General features: G+C 39.3%; 1 pseudogene; it reads right to left on the bottom strand.

Moving 5' to 3' along the window:
• Positions 1 to 1,627: 1,627 nt before the first annotated feature.
• Positions 1,628 to 6,459, bottom strand: LOC115582935 (2-epi-5-epi-valiolone synthase-like; annotated as a pseudogene).
• Positions 6,460 to 10,744: the final 4,285 nt, after the last annotated feature.

Raw genomic sequence — 10,744 nt, forward strand, 5'->3', positions numbered from 1 at the left:
TGTCGAAGCAATATTTGTCCCGCTGGGTTGCCAATACTATCTCTGAGGCATACTCTATGCAGAGCCTCCCCGTTATGGGAAACATGTGACCGGGAGAGAAGAAACATCTGGCTAGACATTCAAAATAAAGTTTGCTTTTCACATGCGGTATATGACATGATGTTTTTATAAACTGTCTTTTTTTGACTTTTGGACTGTTAGTGATGTTGTCAAATGGTCGCTCATTGGTTAGGTAGACACAAAACTTCTTGGTTCTGAAAAGATCATACTTTTGGTTGAAATAACTACGACCTCTCGCAACTGGCATGAGTGATGTGATCATGTAATTTATGCACTTTAACTTTCTTATGTAACATACAAAATTGACACCAATCCTGTTCTCCAGAGGGAAAGTCCTATGAATAATTCATCCAACTGCTTTCTGACTCAGACTTTTCTCACTCTTTATACTACTGCATTAGAGTAGTGCTTCAAGATGTGACACCAGACAGGTACCTAAAGCATCAAACTAAGAAGCATTGGGCCACTGATCAGGCTTCTGTACTTGCCGTCTTCGGAGTGAGAATGGGCTGTCATATCACATTCCGATTACTAGGTTACACCAAAGCACGAAACACTGGATATTTTAAAGGAGACGCAGGGTCATTTCTAACATGACAAGGAAAAAGTGAGATTGTGTGAGGACAAAGGAGAGAACATGTGGGAGTCTTAGACCCCATCCATATCAGTTGTAGGCTCACGTAGAACAAATGTGTACTAGGTACAATATATTGTAAACGTATAATGTCATCTTCTATGACGGATCCATTACCATCTCTAATGCTGGGCTGATCAGGTGGCCAAAGTCCACGAGTCTGTTAAGGTCATCCTCCCAAAGGTTTGGGGCGAGCTCCTCCAGCATCGTCCTGGGAGTCAGTTAGTCTGTCAGGTTAACACGTTTGCCTTCCTTGGAATTTAAAACGTCCCTTTGGTGACTCCTGGAATAGGCTCTGTAAATGCCATATGTGAAACTGCCTAACCTGTAACTGCTTCTTCAGAATAGCTAGTACTGTATATAAGGTTTCTTTTTCCTATTGAGTAATATGAGCCCTATTTTTGTGGGGGCGCAACAACGAGCAAAAGCAGTACTCTGTATTAAGACTGTTTCTTTGTTCAGTGCCTTAACCTCTGATTTATATTCACATGGCTGTGTTGGACATACATTAACATTTGGAGACATCCTGACAACCCATGCACCCAAGACCTACCACTCTGCACTTACATAACTAAAACAAGGCCCTATAACAATAATAATTTTATTGTTATGAAGCAAGTCATGGTATTAGCGGGTGATCATGCTGATACTAGGATTCATCATCATCATTTGCAGTATGTATCAGATTAAAGTTAAATGCACAGTAATGTCTGCCACTAGGGTTCTCTCAATCAAAGCAAAACAAAAGAGTAAGTAGCATGGGATCGTGGGAGCTGTCGTATTCATTGTTGACCATTGCTGATGAAAATCAATGTACGAGGCAATGTATTAAAGTTCTATTCACATTATGTTTGGTTATTTCGCCCTGACTTCCGGACTCTCCCAGAGGTAAGAAGGTAAGGCAGCCAAGTGAAATGCACCATTCCTGTAGGGTTAACGTATAGAGTTCTCCGGATTTCTCTGATCGGGGCTCAGCAGCCTCTGTGGACATCATGATGGAAGTCAGAAGACTAAAGCAGAAGTTCATGAAGAAGGCAAAAGTAAGGAATAGAGTGTGATGGAGCAAGACACAAGTTTAAATCTCAGTATGGCTTTTAGACAGCAGACAGCTTCCGTAACATGAGCTGGACTTGTGCTGTAAATAATATAGCTGGCTTTCAGAGATGTATGCCTTGTGTTTATGTACTGGTTTGATGTTTGGCTGGTCTGAATTTCGTGCAATGTTTATGCAAACTTTCACTATCTTCTGGTAAAAGTACTTGAGAATGCATGTTTACCTCAAGTTTTCAAGACATATAATTGTTTCGAAGTACATTATGTCTAACAATTTTTTACAGAAGTGTTGTTTGATGCAAAAATGTTTTACATCTTCAAGTAGTCCACGTACCTTTAACATCTCTGCCAGCCCGTTGGAGATGTGTCTTCGTGGAACAGTCTGTATAAGGTCAGGTCCAGGAAGGCAGCGACTGGTGGAATGTAGGCGCCCAGCTTGTTCTTGAAGTTTGCAAAGTTAACCCCCCGTCTTTGCCCCCACGCTGGCATCAATGTGGGGGTTAGGACCCTGATGTAAGGGGTGCGCCTTCTGTAGAGCGAGGCAGCCAGGCCCATGATGTCAAGGCACACCCCTCCACCGATGGCAATGATGGGCTTGGTGCGGCGGTCAAGAGAGAAGTTGTTGACCTCTTCCAGGATCTTCAAGGCCATCTCCATAGATTTGTTCACCTCAGTGGTGGGTAGAGCCAAGATCTTGAACTGGACATTGTTGGCCTCCATATATTCAGTCAGCTTGGCACCATAGATTTTGTGAACTTCTTGGTCAACGACCACAAAGTGTTTGATTGGCTTGTTTGATTTCTTACTGCCTCCAGCTGCTGGGTGATGGTGATGTGGCCCCGTAGAAGTGTGTTGTTGGCTGGGTCCAGCAGGTCCTGGGTGTCAGTTACCTGGTAAGTAAAGAAGATGGGGCTGACCACAGTCCAAGTGGTGCCCATTTCTGTGGTGTTCTCATAACTGCCAAACAAAACACATGAAGACATAGTCATTTTAATGGAATGGGTACCAATTATTGTGGTTTATGGTGCTTTCTCTGTTTTTCACAGGTGCTCAACCCACGTAATGATATATACTCTATTTGCAAAAAAGATGCACAAGATGACCAATAAAGGAGGCATTCTTTCTAGATTTTTAGGACAACAAGACTTGAGTATTTGGGATCATATTTGACAAAAACTTGTGCACAAAACAACAGGACATCAGTGACTAAATCAAACTCTAATATTAATCTAAGGCAGAATAAGCACTGCTTTCAAGAATGAAAACATGAAATAAGAATGACTTTAATAGAGCATTTAACACTGCAAATGACAACCTGCCACAAAATCAAATAGTCCATTGATATCAGCAACCTTGCCAAGGCATCGCCAGGCTGTACAGATCATAAAACAACAGCTGATTTCAATTGGGCTTGTGTTTACTCAGCATCAGTTTCTGAAATGGTCTCTCTGTTAGACAGACTGAGTCTCAAGGACCACATTCAGCTAGAACACAGTGAATATCTCTAAGAAGTAAAAACATCAGTGCCTCTAAATCTCCTTGTCCCTGTTTTGGCTAGAAGCAGAAAAAGCAAGTTATTATCGGAGCGCTCTCTTCCTAAGGTAACAAACACAGCAAAACATTAAAATATTTGTCTCCAAAACTCACAAAGGAGGCAGATTAACAATCTACATGTGATATTTCTTAACATTCAGGTCTGCATCATATTCAATTAATAATTAAAAAACATTATTCATGACAGGAATCGATGCAGTTGTTTTATAAAAGAGACCTGGCTTGAGGGTAATTATGTGGAGAGGATAGAACATTATGTACTGCCAACATTACATCTACTTTCACTACTATCACTCATCATATCTATGAAACTATTTTTTCCACAACACTTCTCTGTTTAACTGTAACTAATATGTTGAAAAAATTACCCTCAAGCCATCACATGTCCTCTCAACATTTTTCAAAAGATGTTAGGTTGATTGACAGCAGAAATTTCAGTGTGTCTGTTATTACCTCTGGCAGTAAGCTATCAAAATGACAAAGTGTAACCTTTTCTGGGAAGTTATATAACTTGGGGCAAACTCATACCGAAGTGAAATACCTGTTACACAAACTCTCACTCTATTATGAAAAAACGCAGCCTCTGTCTCGAGGGCCACACACTAGTCAAAATAGAATTTATGGATTTCTGACAAACATTAATTATCACAGTCCTTTGTCAAATGTGTTCAAATTATGATGTAACATAACATAAGTCAGTACACTGGTAACTGGTACCCATTTATCTCAAATACAGTAACATCATTTGCATGTTTATTCAAATATCAAGAGGAATAACTGAATGTTGACCTCTTGAAACCAAAGAGGCTTTGCACCTAACTTGTGCAAACTTTGCTATAGCTTCATTTTGAAAGTCTAATTGGCCGTGGTCTTTTGATATTATTGCTAACTTGATCGCAGATCCCTTCACATGCAAATGCACACTGGAGGGGTAGGTAGAGCATCAGAAGCCCTTTTTACACAGAGACTCCGCATTATTGCTGCTGCGAAGGCTTGCCATTTCTCCGCCTAGTAAAAGGAGACATAGTTAAAAATTTTTGCTCTGAATTACGTCATTTAATCACCTCCATAATCACTACCGCTTAGCCCTGCTGCCGGGGACAGATGCAGTTTTGCAGGCAGAAATGTGACGAAGAGTCAGTAGGACAGACAGGATGACAGACACAGTATTTTTTTCCTCATGTAAGTTGCCAAAGACACTACCAGTTGCCAAATTACTGTTGTTTGTTCATGTAACGTTGCTTTGTGGGTCATTTTTTTTTATATTTGATGAATGAAGGATCTGTTAAGTTATCAGACTGTGAGCACCATCAGATCGAAACATGCCTGATCCTCGCCTCCAGTTTTTCCATTCAGACAGATCAGAGCCACAGCAACTTTGCCCTCTCTCCACATCTGAAACCTTCACACACTTTTACTCTTTGTATGTCTTAAACGTTCACAGTTTTAAAGCAAACTTTAAAGCAACTTAACAGAAGGAGTGAGTCGTCTGCCGCGGAGTCCACCATGTTGCACCGTCATGTTTCAGAAGGGCTCTTATGAGGAACTGCAGGGTTTACTGTCAACCAAAGGAAGAGTAAGACGACGATTGTTCAATCGGTTGCAATTTGCAACCTTGCAGTTAGATGTAATTAAAATCTACACACAGGACATCCTACAATATTTTCATTGATGGTGTTGATCAGTTTTCCACTCATGGTTTAACTGCTGTTAAAAAGCGCCCTTGTCTTGAAAATTAAGCAACTGAAATATAATAGCTCTAAACTCATCAATTTGATAATTGAACATAAAATATTAATGTGATCAACTTACTAGTTTTCAGTTAAAGTTTTTCCTTGTATTGATGCTGTCTTTATCCTTTGTCTCGGCCTCTAGCTCCTGAACACTTTTTCCCTGAATTACAGAAGGACAGCTGCGGTATACTTTTAAGCTCCAGTGCAGTCTTGAGAGTGCACAGAATTAAAAATACCAAGAAGTAAATACAGATTTAAAGACAAATTAAAGACAAATGCCTCCATCAACCAGTGTCAACCATTCTGAAAGCATCAGTGGACTATATCAGGAGGCTACAGCGGGACCAGCAGAGAGCCAAGGAGCTTGAGTGCAGGCAGAGGATGCTGGAGCACGCCAACTGCCATCTGATGCTCTGTATACAGGTAGGCCATTGATCTTTGGTGGAGCAGGCCAAATAGTACAATAAACAGAGCCTCACTGAGTACTTCACTCATATAAACAGTATTTCCACAGGGTATTTCATTCCTCTATTTTTCCACCAGAGGCTAAAATTAGCAGTTGTCATTCTAATGTTATAAAGTACATTGTTTGAAATATACAATTTATTGGATGGGTCACCATGAAATTTAAAAAAATCTGTGCTTCCCAGATGATGAATCCTATTGATTTTGGTGATCCCTTGACTTTTTTCGCTTTTTTCTAATATCAGTGGTTTTGAGGCAAATACTTAATAACTATTGGATTGACTGACACAAATGTACATTCATGCCCCAGAATGAATTGCAATAACTTTAGTGATCCTTTAGGACGACCATTAGGTCAACATTTCTAATTATTTCACATTTTGGCTCAGTGCAAAACGAATGACACTCCCATTAGTCTCATCTTAGCATTGTGTTCAGTAATAATTAGCGAATGTTAGCATTCCAATATGCTAAAGTAAGACAGTAAACATAGTACAAAATTCTACCTGCTGAACATCAAAGTGTGAGTAATGTCACAGTGAGTTTAAGCAAGCAACAACTGGATATAGCTCAAAGGTCTCACAGAGCCACTGGCAAAGTGAAAAAGAATCTTTCCCAGTGTAGCATTACATTGATTAAATTGCAAATGTGTTGTCTACATTTTTGTGTTTTTTCATTTAGTAAGATAGGAAGATGACTGAGGAAGTGAAAGTCTTGACAAAGTTTCCTTAGGTGACCCATTGGAGGATCATTGCTTTGTCTCACAGCAGGTTCTTGGCTTCGATTCCCAGCTGGGGAAGAGTCTTTCTGTGTGGCGTTTACATGTTCTCTGTGTGTTTGTGTGGGTTTCCTCAGGGTGTTCTGGCTGCTCCCACCCTCAGGAACGGGTTTCACTACATTGTGCTCGGTCTCATTGCATTCTTCTTTGTCTAGGAGTTGGAGATCCAGGCCCGTGCTCATGGTCTTACAGTTGTGTCATCCCCATCTGTCTGCACATCAGATCTGATGGCACGAGCCATCAAACAGGAGCCTCTCAGATCTCTACCAGCATAACTCGACTCCTGACATGTCCCCTCCCACCACACTGGACCTCAACAACGGCACCATCACCTTCGATCAGATGCCTGCAGACAGCGGGGATCCCGGCCTATATGGAAACTCCAGGACCTGTCAAATGAAGGAACTGGTAAGGGACAACATCCTGGCGCCAATTTCCCCAAGTGATCCCCTGCTGTCCTCGATGTCCCCAGAAGGTTCCAACAACATCAGCAGCCACCACAGTTCCTGCTCTAGTATGGAGGAAAAGGAACAAGGTTATTGGCACTGTCAAATGCCAGGGGCTTTACTGACACTTTCCATCTCACGCATCCCGGTCAGGGAGAGTGACTCTGTATTTTTTTTGTATATGTTGCCCATTTAATGCTGTTCAAATACTATTTGTTAATGTTATTGTGACATTTCAGTTCCTTGATTGTACACAGTATTTTATGTTTAATGTAGACAGTTAAGAATCACCTGACAATCATATACAAAGTGAGCTGTCATTACAGAATTGTCAGATCAACTTTACAATTTGAGCCTGTTTATTTTTCTCTTCTTTTAAACAAAGGTTATCATATTTACTTCTTCTAGACAGAATGCTAGATGACTGACTCTTCTCTAAAACTTCTGAAGGCTTCATTGAAAGAAAATGTGCAAAAATAAGTTGATATTCAAAGCAATTATTGCTACTGGCTACACTAATTGTGTTTTGACTTCCCCCACAGTTTCTAGAATAGAACACCACTACCAATAATTTTGCTTTAAATATTAAAGGATCAAATGTTGGATATTATTGCATTTTAGTAATTTTTTTGAAACATGTTTAAAATCATGTGCTTTTTTTACCCTGTGTTTTGAATGTATTCTGAAGAAATCAAGCATTGAGCAGATGAGAAGTATTGTCATTATTATTTTTAGATAATATTTTATTATTATTATCGCTTATTTATTTTGTTTTTTCTTTGTCCACCGAGAGCATATTTTCTTCTGAGATTTATACAGTACCAGTAGTTATAACTGCACACATTGCCCTGTATTGTTCTAACATAATGTCAGACGTCATAACTTAATTTGTACTTTATCAATATAAGGTAATTGTATCCCATATTGTCACCATTACTTGTGATGTTTTATAAAATGTGGGTCAGGCACACACAATCAACTGATGACAAGAGCACTACATATATTATACCTGGTCTTGTGGCCAAAATGTATCAATTGCTTCACAGGCATTGATCAATTTAATCTTTATCTGACAAGTACGCTGGGGGGAAACATCTCTTGTGATGTCTGTGCAGAACATACATTTTTCTTAATGTTTGTTATCTCTGATCAGTATTTTACATAAGAAACAAACAAAAAAAATGCTTTGATGCTGATATATTGTATATAGTGTCTTCTGCAAATAAATAAAGAAAATGAAATGATGTTGTTGGGTGTTGTTTCATGGTGTGAAAACTGCAAACAATCCATTGCTACATTTTGCCTCCTCTAATCACTAAATGTAATTATAGTGTTAACCTCGAATGTAACATTTTCAAAAGGTTGAGCTGAGATGGAGCACATTAAAAGGTGAAAAGGAAAGTGCTGCCAAATGCTGTAAAATGACAGATATCTTCAGGAGCAGGGGTTGATCATGCTATGGAATGCAGAGGATGCATAGGTACGGCAGGAAATAATCTGGAAAATTAAAAACTGTGCACTCTTTTTTGTCAGGTGGAAGTGTAAGAGCATCATTGTGAAAATACATGTTCAGTCAGAGCTCTGAGGGAAATCCTACGTGCAAAACAAAGTGCACAAAAAAGATAGAAGCCTGTAGGATTATTTATATCCTTAATTATAGAGGTGCAATTGACTTACTGTTGAGCTTGAAGATGAAAGTGGTGAAGAAGTGAAAGGCTTGAAAATATTACAACAACAACACAGTCTGTGGTCTGTGTTTATGGAGATTGACCAGGACTGACTCCAGGCCTAAATTATTAGCCAAGCCTGCTCCTTGGCAGTACAGGAGACTGTGAGTCAGATGAAAAACTAACATTTTGTTTTTGTTACTTCACTATCATCTATTAAACGCGACTTTCAAATATTATAAAACAATATTGTAATATATACTTAGGGAATGAATTTGGGGATGAAAATGATTTTTTTTCATCGGCGTATCAGCCGAAAGAACAAGGTTCCTTCGTCAGGTGTGCGTATAAATTATCATAATTTCTTGCTTTGTATTTTAATCCTGATGAAAGAACATTGTTCTGAAAATGTTGTTTCTTTGATATTCAATAAATGATTCTCTTTACCATTGAGGATGATGAAAAAAATAGCAGTTTTAATAGTTGAAATGAGTACACAAAGGCTAAATAATAAGGTGGTTACACTGCACTGCATTTAGTACACAGTATTTATTGCACATCAAATTAAGAATAGATACATCCTTCCCTCCTCATAATCACACTAAAAATCAACATGGCAAGCCTTACAAAACGCATGGCGAGTACTACACCGGCTGGCTCTAACCTTTATGCATATTTCTTTTTTTCTTTTACAGTTTTTCTTTTCTTCGGAGGAGTGTCAGGTGTCACTCTTTCTCTGACTCCATTCATCTCCGTCCGAACGCTGAACTGAGCGGGAAGACCGAAACCACCAGCGAGTGGCTTCTTATTATTATTTTCCGACAGTATCAATGTTACTTGGCGTATCACTGCCTCCAGCGAGTGACTCATGTCACCGGCTTGCCAGATACTGCAACAAATATCCTCTACAATCTTACTTGTTTCCTTCACTGTAAAATTGGGAGATTAACGGGAGATATTACTGACCGGGAGCATCGCGGGAGATAGGGTTAAAAATCGTGAGTCTCCCGTGTGAATCAGGGGAGTTGACAACCCTGTAAATAACACATACTTAACATGGCATATACAGTCTTCATATTCAGACGCTGATAGTTTCAGTTAGTTTCAGCTTTAGCATTTAGTTAGATATCCTTCAGCCTGAGAGAGTGGAACAGAAATCTTTAGTTATAAGGTTTAAATTTCTTTAAACTTTCTCTCTTCATAGGATTCAGTGGTTTACCCTTGCCTCCCTGTGAGGACTCAACCTACATAGACTGGCCACCTGTGTGGGGATGCATCTTTCAGTGCGTGCTAGGACAGGCTCCAACTGCTTCCTAAGGTACATGGAATGAATGGACGGTATAGAGTATGATTACTATAGAAAGCTAATGTAAATATCAGCTATAGATCTTAATCCAACGTACATTAATGACTGATAGACTAAATCATTTTTTTTGTTATAACTACTGAAATGTAAGAGGTTAGATACTGTAGTTACACCAGAATGGTCCGTGACTTTTCCCTAAACCTTTTTGAAAGGTTATTCAATCATCAGTAGTTAGACAGCTAACTTTAACAAGGGGCTATCCATCATTTTAGTTGTGAAAGATAGCTGGAATGCCAAAATCTTCCTTCCTTTCCTTATCTTTCTAATTACAACATTCTCAAGAGCAGGCAAGTTAGCAAATTGCTAGTGAAGTGAGGTGGAGGTAAACACCCACATATTTTACTCAGCAGTTGTTGGAGACAGACACTAAAGTTAAGGAGAATGACTAGTAGACTTTTTGACACTGGACAAAGAGGATTCCCATTGAAAACTAATGTTGCTCTATCTGCTAGCTTTGGGCGTCTTAGCAGCTAAGACACCTAAAGCTAAGACATAGCTAACGTAACGTGAACCTCACCCACTCAATGAAGACAGTGTGTCAGAGTTTTGGGTTTGTTCTTCTGCCCTGTACTGAGAATTATTTGCTAACATAATGTTATTTGCTTTCACTTACAGGCAGCTGGTTGTGAGTCTAGACTTTGGGTGAAATGAGCCTTTTGGTGCTTACAGAGTCCAATGGTGCCATATTTTTTGATCAACCCAGATGTTAGCTGCCTACAGTGCTCCCACAAAATTCTCTTATGTGTCTGATGAATTCAGAAAAGGAAGAATTGGGGAAAGAATAATGAAAAAAAAGGTTTTTTTGGGTGAACAGTAGTTCCTGCTGTTTTCATTAAGGTTTCTGTTGAGAATGTTAGCTTAGCCTGATGAAAAATATATCCTAACTTACAGGTTTAACTTTCCTCTGTGTATAGTGGTGTTTCCCTGCTGTTTAAAAGTTAGAATTACTACACATACCATTAGAAAATATGTCAGTGAAAGTAAGGAG

The sequence above is a fragment of the Sparus aurata genome, chromosome 6, assembly GCF_900880675.1.
Source record: "Sparus aurata chromosome 6, fSpaAur1.1, whole genome shotgun sequence".
Taxonomy (NCBI): domain Eukaryota; kingdom Metazoa; phylum Chordata; class Actinopteri; order Spariformes; family Sparidae; genus Sparus; species Sparus aurata.